Source organism: Balearica regulorum, chromosome 5, assembly GCF_011004875.1.
Source record: "Balearica regulorum gibbericeps isolate bBalReg1 chromosome 5, bBalReg1.pri, whole genome shotgun sequence".
Taxonomy (NCBI): domain Eukaryota; kingdom Metazoa; phylum Chordata; class Aves; order Gruiformes; family Gruidae; genus Balearica; species Balearica regulorum.
In genome coordinates this window covers 13875595-13892744 of record NC_046188.1, presented here as the reverse complement: position 1 = coordinate 13892744, position 17150 = coordinate 13875595, and the positions used below count along the sequence as shown (strand labels likewise).

The 17150-nt window shown below is 42.4% G+C and overlaps 1 protein-coding gene across 11 annotated transcripts in view; it reads left to right on the top strand.

Moving 5' to 3' along the window:
- The window catches only part of EVL (Enah/Vasp-like), a 160120-nt gene that overhangs the window by 96787 nt on the left and 46183 nt on the right, over positions 1-17150 (top strand). The window lies entirely within an intron of this gene.

Sequence of the window (17150 nt, the reverse complement as noted above, 5' to 3'; positions counted from 1 at the left end):
CAGGAAGTATCAAACCATTGTTTAATTATTCTGCTCAATAGAAGTGGCATCATTTTTTTCGATTCAGTTTTTAATCCCCCAGATTGTAAGGATCCACGGCAGAAAGTTTTCCAGGGTAGTGAAGTGCTCTCCCAGTGTTATGCTAATAAAAAGCCATGGCATGTTGCTTGTATGCGTCTTAGCCACTTTTCTGCAGGACTCTATTATATCCCTGCTTAGAGCAGCAGCAGCGCCGGAGCCGCTGTCGCACGTCTCGAACAACAAAAGGTGCCTCTGTTCTTTGAAGAGCATAACAAATCTAACAGCTCTTGAGTTTCTTGCTGATGTTTTTTGCTGTGCTGAATTCTTCTGCACTAAATGAAAACCACTTCAGGAAGGAAACTGCGTGGGGCGAAAATTGTTGAGAGATTTAAGAGAGACTCGCACACGTTGAGAGCGAAGACTTCTGCTAGCGAGATTCCCTAGCACCATTGCCTTCACACCCTTGTTTTTCTGAAACTGGTGCAAACTGGCAAAGTTCCCGGAGCTCGGTGGTAGGAGATGCAATGTGGCTTTTTCACTAGACTACAATAAGTGGCAGAAGAATATATTAGCTTAGAAAAAAAGTCATTATCAGAATTTTAGAAGTCCTGTAATTTATGTGCAAGCAGTGTAGGCTAGATTTTGGCTATTACTCATTTGGATACCATTTTGTAGGGTGTTTCCTTGCTGAATAGACCTCTTCATGTGGCAAGGGCTCCTTTTTGGGAGGGTTAGGCTGGACTATGTATACATCATGTCCTACGTCAAGCCATGGCTGTGAGTGGAGCTCAGCCTCAAGCCACAGAAGTGTGAGAACTACCTTGCCCCAGGAGATGCCATGACTCGGAAGCAGCTCTGTATCACTTTTCCTCCTCTGCTTCCTCTCCTCTCCCTGGGGACGTGGCAGGAGAAGGAGTATGTGCCACCAGCCTACACCAGCGGTGCCATGCTAGCACCCTCCGGGCACAGCTCCTGGGGTGGGCAGCGGTGGGCTCTGCCCTGGCTCTGCCCCCCTGCTCTGCGCAGGCAGTGAGCAAAGGGGTGGCTTTACACCCCAGTCTGCCACCTTCTGCATAAGCCCGTAGTCTGTGCTTGGAGTCCACAACTCTTCAAAAATCTGAAGCAGATGAGGAGCAAATTACTTTTTGTGATGAGAACAGTATTTTTCTCTTTACCTTTTTCAATGCCATGTTTTCACACATAAGTTCTCAGTGCATTTTGCTTTACTCAACAATAATAGACTATGGAACATTCATTTATTGATTAGGCATCTGATTTCTTTCAGTGAAAGATAAATTGTTCCTTGGAACAGTTTTAATTTTTTTTTTTTTAGAGCACTTCTTTCAGATTTGCGTTAATTTTCTGTCATTCTTAAAGTGCTTCAATATTTGATGTCCTGGGGTAGTCTCTAAAATAACATGACTTCATTTGTGTTGGAGCAAGAATTGCTTTTTTAAGGCAGTTTGTCTTCCTTTTCAGACCCTGCCTGAGTTAGAGGTGCTGTAATTCCATGCAGAATGATGCTCTGTTTACCTCTGTGCGTACACTAATATCCCACCCACTCTTTGGATTGATTCACATGATTTTTAAAGCCAAATATTGAAAACAACATTGTGTGCAATTTTTCTCTCTAGAAGAGGGGAAACAGTACTGAAAATAATAAGTTATTTAAAATATTATTAAGGATGCCCTCATTCTTAAAAGAAAAGAATGCTGCTCTGGGTGATCCTGCTTTAGCAGGGGGGTTGGACTAGATGGTCTCCAGAGGTCCCTTCCAGCCCCTACCATTCTGGGATTCTGTGATTCTGTGACCAGGCAGTGTGCTGTGATGGTAGTTACACAGATCCAAATTTGCAAAGAGTCCTAACCTGAATGACCAAACCAAATGAGATGGTGCGGTGCTCTTTCAAATGCTATCTATTTTTGGAAAAGTAAACTATAGAAACTTCCAGGAGATTGTATGGGAAGTGACATCTCCAGCTTTCTACAACATTCATAAATATTAGAATATCCCTCACACAGAAATACACATTTTGTTCATTTTCGAATGATCTTGCAGAGATAGTGCATTCTGATAATGATGATAATGTCTAATTTGAGTGTTATTCGCCCCAAAATTACTTATTTTATAATATTCATGGGTACCCTATGCTAATTGTTGGGTACTAGCTAATTTATATCAGTAATTAACTTGAGATACACAAATGTATAGGCATTAAAACAGGTTTTGTCTTATTAGTTGCTGAGCTGGCAAGAAACTCATCCTTTTTTATTTAGTAGATTTTCTGGATTCCCAGCTAAGAGCTAGACCTTAAAATAGTTTGCCTCTACACAATAATTCATACCCTCCCCTAGCTGTGATCCCACTCCAAACAAGTAATAATTGTGTGGCCACAATCTTCCTGTTAACCAGAGTAGAAATATAGGCATCTGTAGTACAGGGTTTTGTACCTGAGCTGGGCAGATGCTCGTGGCACATTCAGTTACCTATTTTAGGTATCTCTACCGGGCACCTCTAGGCAAAATTCAGCCTATTTCTCTCTCTTTTTTTTCACTGACTGTAAAGCATTGCTGCTAAGAACCTTTCTCTGGTTCATGGCAATTTTGCTCTGATCCTCTCCCAAACTTCCTAATTAATAGATTAATTATTTCTAATTATGCTATAATTAATTAGTAACTACAATAATAATTAAACCTCTGGTTTAATAATAATAAATTAGGGACTTGGAAACTAATGCACATAAGCTGTATTTTTAGTGATGCTCCATAGGTTTCCCTGGCACAGTTAGTGAGAACTCAGAAGAATACACGTGTGTTGTGTGCATCCGTGTGCGTGTGTTCACATGAGCAGTGCACATCAGATTATCACTTCTTCGACTGCCTGAGCTCTGCAGACAGATGGTCTTTCTACGTGCAAATTTTTGGATTTTATACCAAAAGTGAACTCAGGAAGAAATTCACACGGGTATAGATAGAAGTCAGGAATAAGTTGCTGGGCTGAGAGGATTTTTCACATGTAATCAAAATAAAATTGATATTGTGATGAATTTTGTTTTTAAACTCTGCTTTCATTATGTGCCATAGTTCACATTCAATAAAAACATGTTCCTGGTCAAAACACACAGCGGGTAGGAGCACAGAACTGAGCGGGGATAGCCAGTGGTGCAGCTGAGGAGGTAGGGTGCAGCTCTGCAGCCCTCTCCGGCGGCAGGCTCAGCTGAGGGGAAAGTCTGCTGCTTAATTCCAACCACCGAGTGAATCGCCATATGCTGCTGCCAGCAAAGCATGTAGAGCAGCTTCTGCTGCTGGCTGGTAATCCCCGGGGAGCTCACGCAAAGTCTATTAATTGCCTTCTTAGGTGACTCCATGCGGTCATCCAGCATCTTATATTCAGCAAGGGAGGGACCCAAAAGCTCTAGGTTGTGTGGGATTCTGGAAGCAGAATCTCAGACCCTTATGGCGTGACTGATGTAATTTCTCCAGTTAATCCCAGCAAAGCAATGCAGCTGAAAATGCAGTTCATTTAACTGAAATTCAGCCACATAAATGCTAGGCATCTAGTCTACAATAATTGTGTAGTTTTCTTTCCACTCCACAGAGAGTGGACAGCTCGCCTAAAGGTGATGAGCATGGATGTAGTCCTGCACTGCTGGCTGCTGGCTCAACGAGCTGCACAGTCCCTGCGACACAGCAGGGAGTGAATTGCAACTGTGATAAAATGGAACAATCTCGGGTCATCCTGCAGTCAGGAAGGAAGTAATCTGCTAATCGGTGATTTTAGTTCATGAAGCGCCTAGCCTTTGCACTTGTACGTGCTCAGCTGCGCAGCGGAGGAGAAGGCAGTGTGATCAGGTCTTGAACGTGCACTTAAAAATCTGCTCTGGTTCTACTCATAAAAAAGGCAAACCCCGCAAAGCAATCACTGTCAACCTGATTTGCATGGATTGCTTTATCTGTTGGTCTTGATTAGTATTCCGGAGTGCTCTATAGAAAACATCAATTTTAATTCCTCTTCCTCCACTGCTGGTTCCCAGGAACTCCCTCTGGTGGTTAGTGCCTCACTGAAAAACCACGTGTACATCTTCAGTTGTGCCATACAGCACGGTATTACAGGTAGATACTGTGGGCACAGCAATGTAAGGGAGAAATGAAAACCTGTTTCATTCCCTAAATGGAAGGAAAATAATAGTACATACTTACTGTACTGTTTTTTTCTTTATTTTGGTGCAAGCCTATCTGTGCTAAGGGAGAGAATCAGGTGCCTAAATAAGCCCAGTTTTCCAATATTGACCAAATCTTACATAAAAGACCCCTCTTGTGCTTTTCTTAATCTTCCCAGAATCTCACTGAGGTGACAGTGCGGTGCCCAAGAAATTCAGGACTGGTCCCTTAGCTCTCAGTTGTGGTTGGTGAGATCCAAGGGTTGTGTGGTAGATGATGGCCTTCCAGCAGCATTGCTTTTGCTGACACAAGTACATGCTCAACACCTGCAGTTTTACCCTGGCTTAGATATGTGGAGAAGCATCCTCCATGTGTCTGCAAAACAGTGCTTCATTTCTTCACTTGTCTCTGAAGCAGTGAATACCCTAAGTGTATCTGCTGCAGATATCTGTGTGGTTTAACCAAAACCTTCTGAATTCTCTGAGAAAGCACCTGTGACTGTCAGACTAGATGTTGGCTAGAAACTAGTCCTTTTACATGGGCCAGAGAGCTGATAATTCTTAGTCAGTAGGACTGATATCCTCTGAGGGAGACCTCAGGTTGGTTTGCTCGGTTTACTGTAGCCACAGGCTCAGCGTCTTGCTGTGCTACTCAGTGCTTTTCTGTCCCATCTCCAGGGCGTTCCTCCTGAGTCCTTTCTTATGTCTTACTTTCTTATGTCTGTCTCCCTTCCTCCTTTATGGAGACAGCAGAAAACCTTCAGCATTTCCATAGACGAGAATGTGTACTAATATCTTCTCTTAGCTTAAGCAATGACAAGCTGTGAAGGCAATTCCCCCTGGTCTGCAGGTAGGCACTGATCGCCCTGATCCACCACTGCTCCTCATCTGAAGGTCCACTAAGAGAGGGGAGTATGCACTGACAGAGGCTTCTGTGAAGGAACTATTTCTGTACTAATGGCATCCTATCCCAGCAATATAATTTACCAAATTTTGTACTTTGCAAAAAGTACCCAGATTATGGGAAAGGTAAGTTCTGTTTCAACTCTGTGTAGGAAGATTGTGAATTTGAGGCCAATGATTACAGAGGTCTGATGTACCATGGCCATCCAGGCACCAGATACATAGAGGATTAAATTTTAATACATAATCAGTGGAGGTATCACTCTTTTACAATGGGGACATGACTTTATTTTACAGTAAGACCATGCATAATTCAATGTATGGAAGTCCTTTTAATTCTGATCTTATGCAAGACTCAGAGGACATGAGAAGGAGCCAAGGGAGTTACAGATTTAATTCTTAGCTTCTAGTGGTGTTCTGCAAATTGGCAGAATGCTGCTGTGGGGAAGCTGAGAGGCTTAGAGGTGCTTTCTAAAAACATGCCCCCACTATCAACTGCCTGAGTTCAACAGAAGGTGCAGCTGTAAAAGTGTGTCGCACATGGAGGCTGTGGGCTTCTAAAGTACTGCCCAGGAGACAATGCAAGAGAGACGATCCCAATGTGTTTTGTAAAGCAGAAATTTTAGAATCAATTATTTGTAGCAGGTGACAATGAGCTATGATTTGTCGTCTGCAAGACTTCTTTTGTATAATGTTGTCTAAGCAAATTAGTGTAAATATTGTAAATGGCTTTCTGTAAGGAATGCAATGTATTATTGTGAATAAAAATGTTGTTAGGGATGAATCTGTTGTTGTATTAGTATTCAAACTGACAATATGTGCATTGACCATGCTGAGAAACTTGCCATTGGAAGGTTTGGCACTTAGAGACGTGCACTGGGAGAACTGGGAGAAGAGTAGGACCTCTTGATCTCACATTCAAATCTTGTTTCTCTTGAAAGAGTGCGAAGGATAGGAATGGATGAAGTGGGAGGGAGCCAGCCATATAGACATTAGAGAGTATTGTTGGTATTTTCAGGGGTGCCCAGATTCCCACAGCAAGCAATGGTAAGCTAATGTTTCCAAATCCTTTGTTCCTGGCCAATGCTGGGAAAGATCTTGCTCCAGCTTTGCTCAAACTTTTGTCTTCAGATGGTAAGTTCAGACTCTGAATACCAAGCTAAAACTTACAAGAGGTGGAACCTCATAGTAAGCTTCCCAGTGTACAATGCCTAGAGCTATTGTTCTGGGAAGGAGCAGGCTTACATACACGCGTAGCTGGCTGTGCGGCTTCTCTCGGTGCTGTTGGTGTAGCTGTTGCAATGCAAAAGTCAACGTACGGTGTCTTTGCAGCCGGTGATACGTGTAAGTTGGTGGTGTTTGTACATATTTTTAATGATGCTACTTGGCTGTTCGCTAGGAGGAAGAACATTATTCAGCATTGACTGAGGACTATCTTGGCTTTTTTCACACCTTTAAAAATAAACGTGGTCATGAGTCATTGAGATTATCACCTCTTTTGACTGCTTGAACTTGCTAAATGTGAGTTGCTCATTCTTATGAAGAAATAGTGCGTTTCCTGCAGCGTGGCAGCACGAGGAGCAGGACTGCGGGTGCCCACGTGCCAGTCTGGTGCTTTGTGGACAGGAGCAGGAGGATGTTCAGAAGGTTGGATATTGTCAGAAATCCATTTGAATATGGATTGTCCTGAAATTCAATGGATGTTCAGTTCTAAGGCATTTTAGCTTATGGGATATTTGGGTTTTCTGGTTTTGGCATACCATAGGCAACTGCTACTGGCATCCACAATAGAAATGACTCTGTACATTAGGTTCCCCTGCATCACTTACAAATACATGCACTTCAGTTTCACTTCTCAAGATGCTTTGCCAGCAGATCTTACAGGGTCCTTGCTAAATGCAAAAGAAAACACTTTGAATCAGCAAAACAGCAAGACTAACTGAACCCAGATGAAAAGAAATGATCCTTTCAGTGTCCTCTGGAGCCTGCCAAATCGCTAAGTGCTGATGATGACTATCAGGGGTGGCACATCTAATGCAAAGGCTGGCAAGAGTTAGCATGCACAACGCTGCAGGAGGGGCACCCTTGAGTGGGGATGGAGGGGTGGAGGGATGTAGGGAGCCGAAGGGCAGCGGCAGCATGCGAGCTGCTCCCTGCAGCGCTCGGGAGACATGTGGCCAAAGGATGTGGACAGGTTTCTGGATCTGCAGTGGAGACAGGAGGCACTGGGAGAAAGCTTGGTCCCTGTAGAGTCAGCAGCAGAACTCCTGACTTTTTGAGACAAATGAGGAATTTACCCCTAGTTTGTGAAAGGAAGAAGGGTTTGAAAAGTGTAACAAAGGTGAGGATCCAAAGAGAAGCATGCCTTTTGCTTTCTGTTGATTATTTCATTCCTCATCTCTCTGACCTTTCTGATCACTCTAAATTTAATAGTTAGACTTCAGGACTAAAGCTGGAACAATAAACATACATATATCATTCTTTAGGTGAGCTGGCATTTCATTCCTTTTTTTACTATCTGCTGTAACATTGCTGTAAGCCCAGAGTGACTGCATTTTTTGGAACCGTTATTGCAATAATTTTCTTACAGATGAGATGCCCCTTGGGTGGCTTTTCATTATCTCAGCAGCCTGAGAGTGCCCCCCCAAACTGCCATCTTTTTGCTTATCAGAGTTTACTGACGTGTCCAGAAATTGCCCAACTAGGGTTGTGCTGTATATATTTCTTGTCTTAGATCACATCATTTTGCAGTTAGATCTTTCAACACCACCATATTTTTAAATAATGTTTTCCCTGACACTGCAAATAGCGCAGAAAGTTGTAGACGGACGGCCACTGAATTGAGCTGTTGGAGTTAGGGGCAGGGGGTTTGGTCAGCAAGCCTTAATACATAAGGAGACTATTTTTACAGCTATACATTGAGAAAGCATTGCAAAAACCTCAACAGTGCAGAGCTGTGTCCTTGGTCGTGCTGTAAAGGTCAGCATCGGCGTGTTGGACACATCAGTGGGGGCCGAGGATGCAAGCACTGCTCTGAAGTCTCTTTCATACGCAGGTTTTCTCACGCGTTTCACTGCCACGGCTCATATTTGTTCTAGTTTCTCTTCAACTCCTGAAGTTAAATTACAGATACAGCAACAAACAAACTGTGGGCTTCTTCAGGAGCATTCCTGAGGCGCATCAAGCCTGGGGAACTCACTGAGAAGTCCACACCAGGCATGAGGTCGGTGCTGAAGTCGCAGTTTCATCAAGGCTGGGAAAAATGTTTTCAAGGGTTTTCAAGATTCTTTTAACAGAAACCAAAACTTTTTCCCATAAACACATTACATCTGATCCTACTTCTTATTTTACTAAAAATCAAAATGGAACTTTTGACCTTCCTGAGATGATGAAGTATGTATTTTTCATTATGAAATTACCTTTTGTTTCACGTTTCTTTTCAAATGCATATAATGTAAAATACCATATTTGGTTATCTTGAAGGCAATAACAAAATCTTAGCTTTCTGATTCAAAATAAAGAGAAATTCAAACTAAGCATTCTTTTGTGTTTCCATTTTAAATCTCAAATTCAAGCTAAATAAAAAACCTAAGAAGAATTGGTTTGTTTGAAAAGTTGAAATGAAACATTGTGATTTTTTAAAAGAAAAGGAAAATGTTTTATTCAGCATAAAAACACCCATAAACTTCTGTGCAAATTCGGAAATTGTTTTTAAATTAATTTTTTTAATTAAACACATAAATTTTACCTTCAAATTCTTTTTGCACTGCTGCACTAGAAACAGTAATGCAGTAATGATTCCTGGTCAGCAGTGTCTTGAATTCTGGATTTCACATTATTTTTATTATCAGTTATTTTTAGCATTAAGATTCGTTTATGGCTAATGTGAGAACAGTAGCTATTTAAACAGAATTGCAAAACATATTGTCAGCTTTCACACTACATAAATTAAACCAATACTTTCTCATATTACATGAGAAACAGATATAGTAGGGTGTTTTGGGTTTTTTATCATACAAAATGATTCTGAAAGTGTCCTTTTTTTTTCATTGGTGGTTTTGAGGAGGAACTTGCAACATTTGCTAATATAAAATCAAGGAAATGCACGTGTAAAATCAGGAGGAATGTGGATGAAAAGAGTAGAAAGCTGTGCAAGGCAGTAGTCCTTGCCCTTGACTCTGGGCTGTGCCTGCACGTGACTGCCCAGGGCTGTCCCCACTTCTGGCCTCCCTATTTCTGGGTGCAGCATGCAGGCAAATGCATCAATTTTAGGCATTATTTCTGGGGCTGCTTGCATTGTTTTCCCCTGTGTTCCTTGTAAGCGGTTGTGCTAATCAGCTGATTTATGGATTTCGTTTTCCTTGTTCTGTAGCACTGCGAAAGGGATGATGATTCCTCTGTTTTCTGTTCTTATGTGCTTTAAAATTAGATGGGTTTGTTTTTTCCAGTTTTGTCCTTGGTTAGAGGTTTGAAGTGTTTTTTTCGTGGGCTTTCCTCACCACATTTCTTCTCACTGATGTCAGTGCATACAGAAGTTACAGTTAAATCTTAGTTTCTTTCATTTTTTTCAGCTGGAGAGCGTTTTTCCTCTCATGCAAGTTCCTATTAATAGGAGAGTGCTTAAGGATGAACGGTAGTCTCTGGGGTTTCTGCCATCATGACCAAAGTTGTTCAGGGTTTGCTCTCTGCAATGAGTTTGTCAACAGAGGTGGTTGGCCTGAGCAGTTTAAATCAACCTTTTTTCTCCATCAGTGGTAGAATGATCTTCCAGTGCTTTTACTTAAGTGGTCTGTTCATGTTACCAATTACTTTTTTAAGAAAAAGAGCAAATCTAAAACTCAACCTGTTGATAGCATGAGCATAGTGTCTGAGCTGGCTTCTTTGGGCACAGCATGAAAAAATGAAACTCTTGTACTTTAGGGTGATATTTTTTCACAGCATATACAGTTCCCCTAAAAGGACATGCTTCGGGAACCACAAGGAATCGAGTGGTGGATTTTTATAGGGCTCAGCATACGTGGCTTGTAATACGTGGGAAAAGAATGAAATCCCTAAAATCATAGTCATATGGCCAAACAATCTGATAGCCAGGAGTCCTCGGCATGAAGCTGTCTCTAAAAAAGGGCTAACAGCTGCACCTTGTGGGCTTGAAATGCCTTGCAGAGATTCAGGAAAGAAGCACTTTGTCATGAGACTGTCTTCATTAACTGACTTTCAGAAGTTATTGGCAGGGCTTTGTCTTGTCAGAAAAGATCTTTATTTTGAGGTAGAAAAGATGAGGGCACGTTTACAATGATGACTATGTAGAGAGAGTATTATTTAAGGATTTATATTCATTTGCATGTCAGATTAAGGTCCTATGCCATTCATTCCCTGTGTGAATTAAACACAGATAGCAGTTATGAGAGTTATTAGCTTTTCTGATGGATTTCTATGTTGAATTGCAGTGAAAAATTTCTTATATCTTGAATCTTATCAGATGAAAGTGCCTACTCCCATACATTAATATCCTTTTGTATTTGGAATGGATATAAAAATAGATATCATATTGTATATGCGAATAATGCACTCTATTCACACGGATTTTTATTTCAAAGAAATTAAAGGTCATTCTACCTCAGTAGAGAATAAAATTTACAGTTGGTAAGACAAAGCAGGGATGCATATCCTTAATATTACTGATCCCCTCGGGGTAGGGTACTTCATCTCCTATGACTCAGGCAGTGGTCGGAGAGGATCCAGATTCCCATGCCGCACCCCACCACCCCACTTACAGCATGCAAGCTGTGTGGCGTTGCCTTGGCAGAGCCGTTTTTCTCGCAGTAGTGGCTTATGAGACTTGATGAGGGAACGGGGAGCCACCAGAGTGGTCATCCCAACTCTAGGCAGAGCAGGTCTGGGGTGGTGTGAGCCAACGGGGCTGTCCCTCTCGGTGCCTCACAGGTCTGCAATGGCAGGGTGGACCTGGACAGTCGGGCAAGTTCTTGCCCCTGACGGCCATCCTAGCTGTCGTGGTTTAACCCCGGCTGGCAACTAAGCACCACACAGCTGCTCACTCGCTCACCCCCACCCCCCCCAGTGGGATGGGGGAAGAGAACTGGAAAGGTAAAAGTGAGAAAATTGATTGGTTGAGATAGATCAGAATCATAGAATCATAGAATGGTTTGGGGTGGAAGGGAACCTCAAAGATGATCTAGTTCCAGCCCCCCTGCCACGGGCAGGGACACCTTCCACTAGACCAGGTTGCCCAAAGCCCCATCCAACTTGGCCTCAAACATTTCCAAGGAGGGGGCATCAACAACTTCTCTAGGCAACTTGATAAGAGATGAGAACAGTTTAATAGTAGAAATAATAAAATAATAATAACAACAACAACAACAGTGATGTAATGAAAAGGAAAATAACAGAGAAATAAAACCCAAGAAAGACAAGTGATGCAAATGAAAACAATTGCTCATCACCAACCAACTGATGCCCGGCCAGTCCCCAAGCAGCACTGCCCCTCCGCCAACCTTCCCCCCAGCTTTATATGTTGAGCATGATGCCATATGGTATGGAATATCCCTTTGGTCAGTTGGGGTCAGCTGTCCCGGCTGTGTCCCCTCTCAACTCCTCATGTACCTCCAGCCTACTCACTGGTGGGGTGGGGTGAGGAGCAGAAGAGGCCTTGGCTCTGTGTCAGCACTGCTCAGCAGTAACGAAAACATCCCTGTGTTACCAACACTGTTTTCAGCACAAATCCAAACCACAGCCCCATACCAGCTACTGTAAAGAAAATGAACTCTGTCCCAGCCAAAACCAGGGCACCAGCCCTCTGCAAGGTGATCACCCATGCCAGGAACATGCAAAACAGTGAATTTTTTTCCCTGAAAATCTGCAGTACACCAACACAATATACCAACACCAATTTTAATCATAGAATCATGGAATGGTTTGGGTGGGAGGGAATTTTGAAGATCATGTAGTCCAACCCCCCTATCCTGGACAGGGACATCAAGCATTGGAACAGGCTGCCCAGGGAAGTGATTGAGTCACCATCCCTAGAGGTATTTAAAATATGCGTAGATGTGGTGCTTAGGAACATGGGTTAGTGGTGGACTTGGTAGTGTTAGGTTTATGGTTTGGCTCGATGATCTTAAGGGTCTTTTCCAACCTAAATGATTTTATGATTCTATGATCTTTCATTAGCTCACGTTGCTGAAAGCCCCGTCCAACCTGACCTTGAACACTTCCAATGATGGGGCATCCACAACTACTCCAGGCAACCTGTTCCAGTGCACTGCAAAGTGCCAGATGCAAGTTCTGCTTTGTAGGCATCATTTCTCTCCTCCAGGCATAGGATGGAGCCATCCCCTCACCCCACTTCATCAATCAGAGCTCGTGGGCTTGTTTCCTCAGTCCCAGGGCCTGGCTCTTGCTCCCAGCTACCCTCCATCCCCATCCCGTGCCCATTCCCTGCAGCAGGAATCGAGGGAGTCTCCCTGCTCTTCCACACCTGCCTGTGCTGGTCCCTCTCCTACTTTGTGACTCCTGTCTCAGTTCAGCCCCATCTGCTGCAGGAGGGTTTCCTGAGGAAGCGTTTTGAGAGAACCGCTGCCTTGTGTAATACTTTGGTAAGGAAAGGAAATTTCTGTGAAGGAACTGGATTTTCAGCTGTTGGACTTCACATCAAGAATGATTAAAATGTGAAAATAACGTTCAGCCAGAGGGTAATGGGGTGTGCTGATGCTATGAGATTGGCTTCATGGTATCTCAGTGAGAGGTTAGGTCTCACCAGTAAAACTTCCTAGTTAGAAAAGGAAATAAAATGCACTCACATCCCCAAATGTGAGTGACTGTAGGGTTTATAAACACGGTATGGGCTTCTTTGGTTCTGACTGATGATAGTAAGGAATTGTTGTGACCCCGCTACTTCATAAGATCCAGATTTAAAGTGTTGATGTATCACTTTTTCATAATATTGCAAGTCTGTTCCCCAAAACTTCTTCGAGGTGTTATTCATGGCTGGTTGGGCAATTTTTCATCTCAGCTAAGATGATTGATTAAAAATAGAACAACTGTCTTAAAGCTATGCCATGGCTCAGTTCTTCTACTGAATTGGTCTTGCCTGTTCTCCTCTCCCTACTATATATATTATCCTGGGAGGAGCTGTGCTGCTACCACGAGTGCTTCTGAGAGGAGTGTAGCAAGGGAGCCTTCAACAAACACTGAGGAAAATTAATGCTGAGCTGGTAAGCCCAAACATACAGAGCAAAAACCTCATTATAATTATTCTCTTCCAGTGTAGCACAGCACGTTAGCTGGAATTAAATTAAAAAAGAAGATTTTACAGAATTGTTCATACCAAGGTTGCGAAAGATGATTTATTTTTAAAATTTCTTTTGGGGGACAATCTTCAAAAGCAAACAAGTTTTGACAAAACTGTTCAGCAGGTGTCTTTGTATTTATGTACTGGAATATGGTGAAAATTGCAAACTAATTATTAAATACAAAGTAGTCTTTGTCTCTAATAATATGTTTTAAAAATAGATCATGTTATTACAGAAGACATTACAATTTGGTGGCCCCAATGTCCCTGGGTTTAAAAAAGGTTTTATTACAATTGCTTAATACTACATGTTACAATTTCCTCTCTATTTGTGATGATGTGAACATTTTATTACTTTGACCTAAATGGTAAAAAGTAAATACGTCCCAGCTGGTGTCAGTTCCTATTGAGTGAAAACCGGCAGCCCAGCCTGCCATTCAGAAATGTCTTCACACTTGGACCTCAGAACTGCTTTGCTAAAATAGGTTAAGACTGAATAAACCCCTCACATCTCACCAGCTAAGTAAGTATTGCTGCAGAGCACATCTGACCTGAGTGAGAGGTTCAAAAGAGCTTCTACTTTTCTGATTTTGGTGTGGTACGCTGCGCTCCTGTGCCGTACCCATATGTTCACTCACCACCTGGGATGGTCACTTTCTTAACTTCAAGGGGTACTACCCCTTGCAAAATAATGTTTAACATTGAAACTGAGAAGCACAAACCACCGTGTTGGTATTTCAAGTTTTGTTTAGCAAATCTTTGATTGCGGACAGGCATGATTCACGCTGCTGTGCCAGGCGAATGGGTGACGTGGGCTGTAGGTGAGGGGTAAAGCCATCTCCTGGTGCAGGCTCTTCATGATCTGCCTGATCCCGGGCGTTTGTGGTCTAGGGGGACTTGTGTTCATTTTTCCTGTTACTGCCTCTGCAAGCAGAGATGCAAACCAACCTCAGAAGCCCTACAGTTTTGTGATGTGTTTGAGATGATGTCCCCCTCTTTCCCCAGGGAGTTCCTCATCCCACGGGGTGTCCCTGGCCTCACTGGCATTCACACACCAGTGTTTAGGTGTCAGCTTTTTCCAACATCTCATTTGGACACTGTGTCTGATTGCATAAGTCAATCCACAGAGCTGGTCAATGTCTCTGTTCATGTTGCCACTTGGGAAGTTGGGTTTTTTTGAAATGCCAGTCTGGCTGGCTCAGCTGGGTCATCTGGAAGGGGTGAGTTGGGCTGTCATCAGCCCAAGTACTCATCCGAAGAAAAACCATCATGTGAATAACGGTGCTTACAAGGCACTCGGCGCTACCCTGCACTGCATTGGAAGGCTGGTCTGGGTTTTTCAGTATCACTTCTTCAAAATAAAAAACATCTTTAAACTATCGTTATTTAAAAGATAGTAATGTTTACTATCAATTAGATGGCTACATGGTTGCTAAAGCAGATGTCAGTACTTTCCCTTGGAAGGATGGCAAGAGTGGATGAAATATTTGTACATCCAGAAGAAGTTAACTAATATTAATTCTGAGCTGTTGCACTATAGCCAGAAATAAAATTTCATTTTTTTTCGTGTGTCAAGCTCAGTTGCTATATAATGTAAATCCTGCAAGTCTGATTCTCTTACGTGGCATTTGTACAACATGCTGCCTTCGTGCAGTCACTTCTGATTTACACATTTGGTGGAAGCCAAATCTGTTGAGACAAACAAACAGGTTTATAAAACGTTATCTATTCCCATTGTAGAGTGAGAGCAATACATCAAATGATTGTAGCATGCATGGGTTTTCCTGAATGGCCTGTTTTAATGCTGCTCACATGAGAGGCTTTACTTGCTAGCTCAGCTAACCTCTCTGGTCACCTCCACCTTTCTTTTGCAGTTGAACTTTGTGAAGAGATTCACAGAGCCATTATAAAATTAATTTCAGTGTAACAGAAGGCAGATATGTAATTATACTTCTTTTTAAATTATTTCCCAGCTGTGAAGTGTGGTATTTTTGCTTATTTCTTTTTTTCTGAGAAGATCCAAATGCAAGGAGTGGCAATGAGAATTGCATGATGGTTAGGTGCGTCAGCTTAGAACAAATGCATACTGTGAGTTTAACAGGACAAGTTGGGTGTAATAATTGATTGATTAGAATATTCTGATATTTTTGTAGCAAACAGGCAGCATTTTCTCTCCTCATGCTTTCTTGAGAACTGAGGAAGGATGTCTTTGCTGTGTGATACCAGTTAAAGCAAGCTCGGGCATGTGTGCGTAGTGTATTGGTTACATGTGCGTAATGTCTTATGAGATGGAGTGACTAGCTGCTGAGGGGACTAGCGTGAGGGTGGGGCACTTTTCTTGGTTATTTTCTTCCTTCGTTCCCTTGTTCAAATTTCAGCTGAAAGAGAAGTCCAGTCCAGGAGCGAGCAAGTGACTGCTGTGCAGCTTTTGGAGAAGTCCTGAGCAGCTCAGCACTTTCTGTTGTCTCTGGGAGTTAAAAACGCTCCCTGACCTTGAAAAGCAAACCCTGTCTGCCTTTTTGAGAGCCTACCAGTACTGGTTCTCCATCTGGTTCTAGCCAGTCCAAAGTGTATATCCAAAAAGCTGTCTGTGTCTCAGAAGAGAGGCCAAACTGCTTACGTTGTGGATCATCCTGATTTCTCATTGTTGTAGATGATTTGCTTTTTATTATTTTTATGAGAATCATGAGTAAAGCACATCAGCTAGTCAAGAAGCAGAAATGTGCGCAACCTTTCCAAATCAAACCTTTCCAATGAGAAAAGGACAAGCTTTGGGTTCCAAGCTTTCAGTTCAATCGTCCTAAAAGCACTAGATGTTTTGGAAAAAGATATTATTCTGCGAAGATTTATTTGAATTAAGATTCTCAGTTAGGGGAGAAGGGGGAAGGGTATAATTTAATTTTCTAAATGATATTGAAAGATTCCTTATGACCTGAAAAGACACTGAGGAATAAAAGAAATATTTTCCTGTCTTTCATTTGGTCCGTTTTTAGGACAGTAAGAGATGGCAGGTGGAGAAAGCCTGAAAAAACACCTTGTGCATTGGCACAGAAGCAACATAAAGTCTTTCAGACATCCATATTCTGAAAATTAATTATTTTCAACTCTTAAAGTGGAAACACATTATGATGATGCTTCCAGGTCTGTTGTTAAAATGCATCACTTCTATTTATTCACTCCAGCCCAGGTTCAGGGTTGCAGCTGAGTGTGTGCTTAGCAGTAACCATTTCAGTCATCCCGTGCGACTGCTCAGAGATTTGTGTTTAAGCATGTGCTTGCCTACTTCTTGTGGTAGGATCCGAGTGGCCTTATAGTATCACAGTGCAGAAGAGCAAAGTGTTAGCATCAGGAGGTTTGAGAGAACTTGCTGTGCTGCCAACTTCTTTCCCAAGTTTCCTAAACCTCTGGGGCAGGAAGGAGACAGGCCAGGAGACCTCATCTCCAGCAAGTCCGTACAGCGTGTTCTTGCCATAAGCTGTGCTGTTCAGGGCACGGTTATGTTATCACAGGTAAGAAGTATTTTATAAAAAAGTGTTTTGTTTAGAGTGAAATTGTAGCCTCAGCAGTTGTGCAGTGTTATTGAGGAGAGCATGATCTCTGGCAGAGACCTTTATCACCAGGGAAACTTTAGATTTTGCATTTCCTTGTCATTTGTTATTTCTTGTCGTTCCCATCTTCAGTCAAACGTACCTTTGGGTTTTTTCCAAGACCACACGCACCAGCGTGACAGCCGCGCGCAGTGAGTTTATCCATCAGGA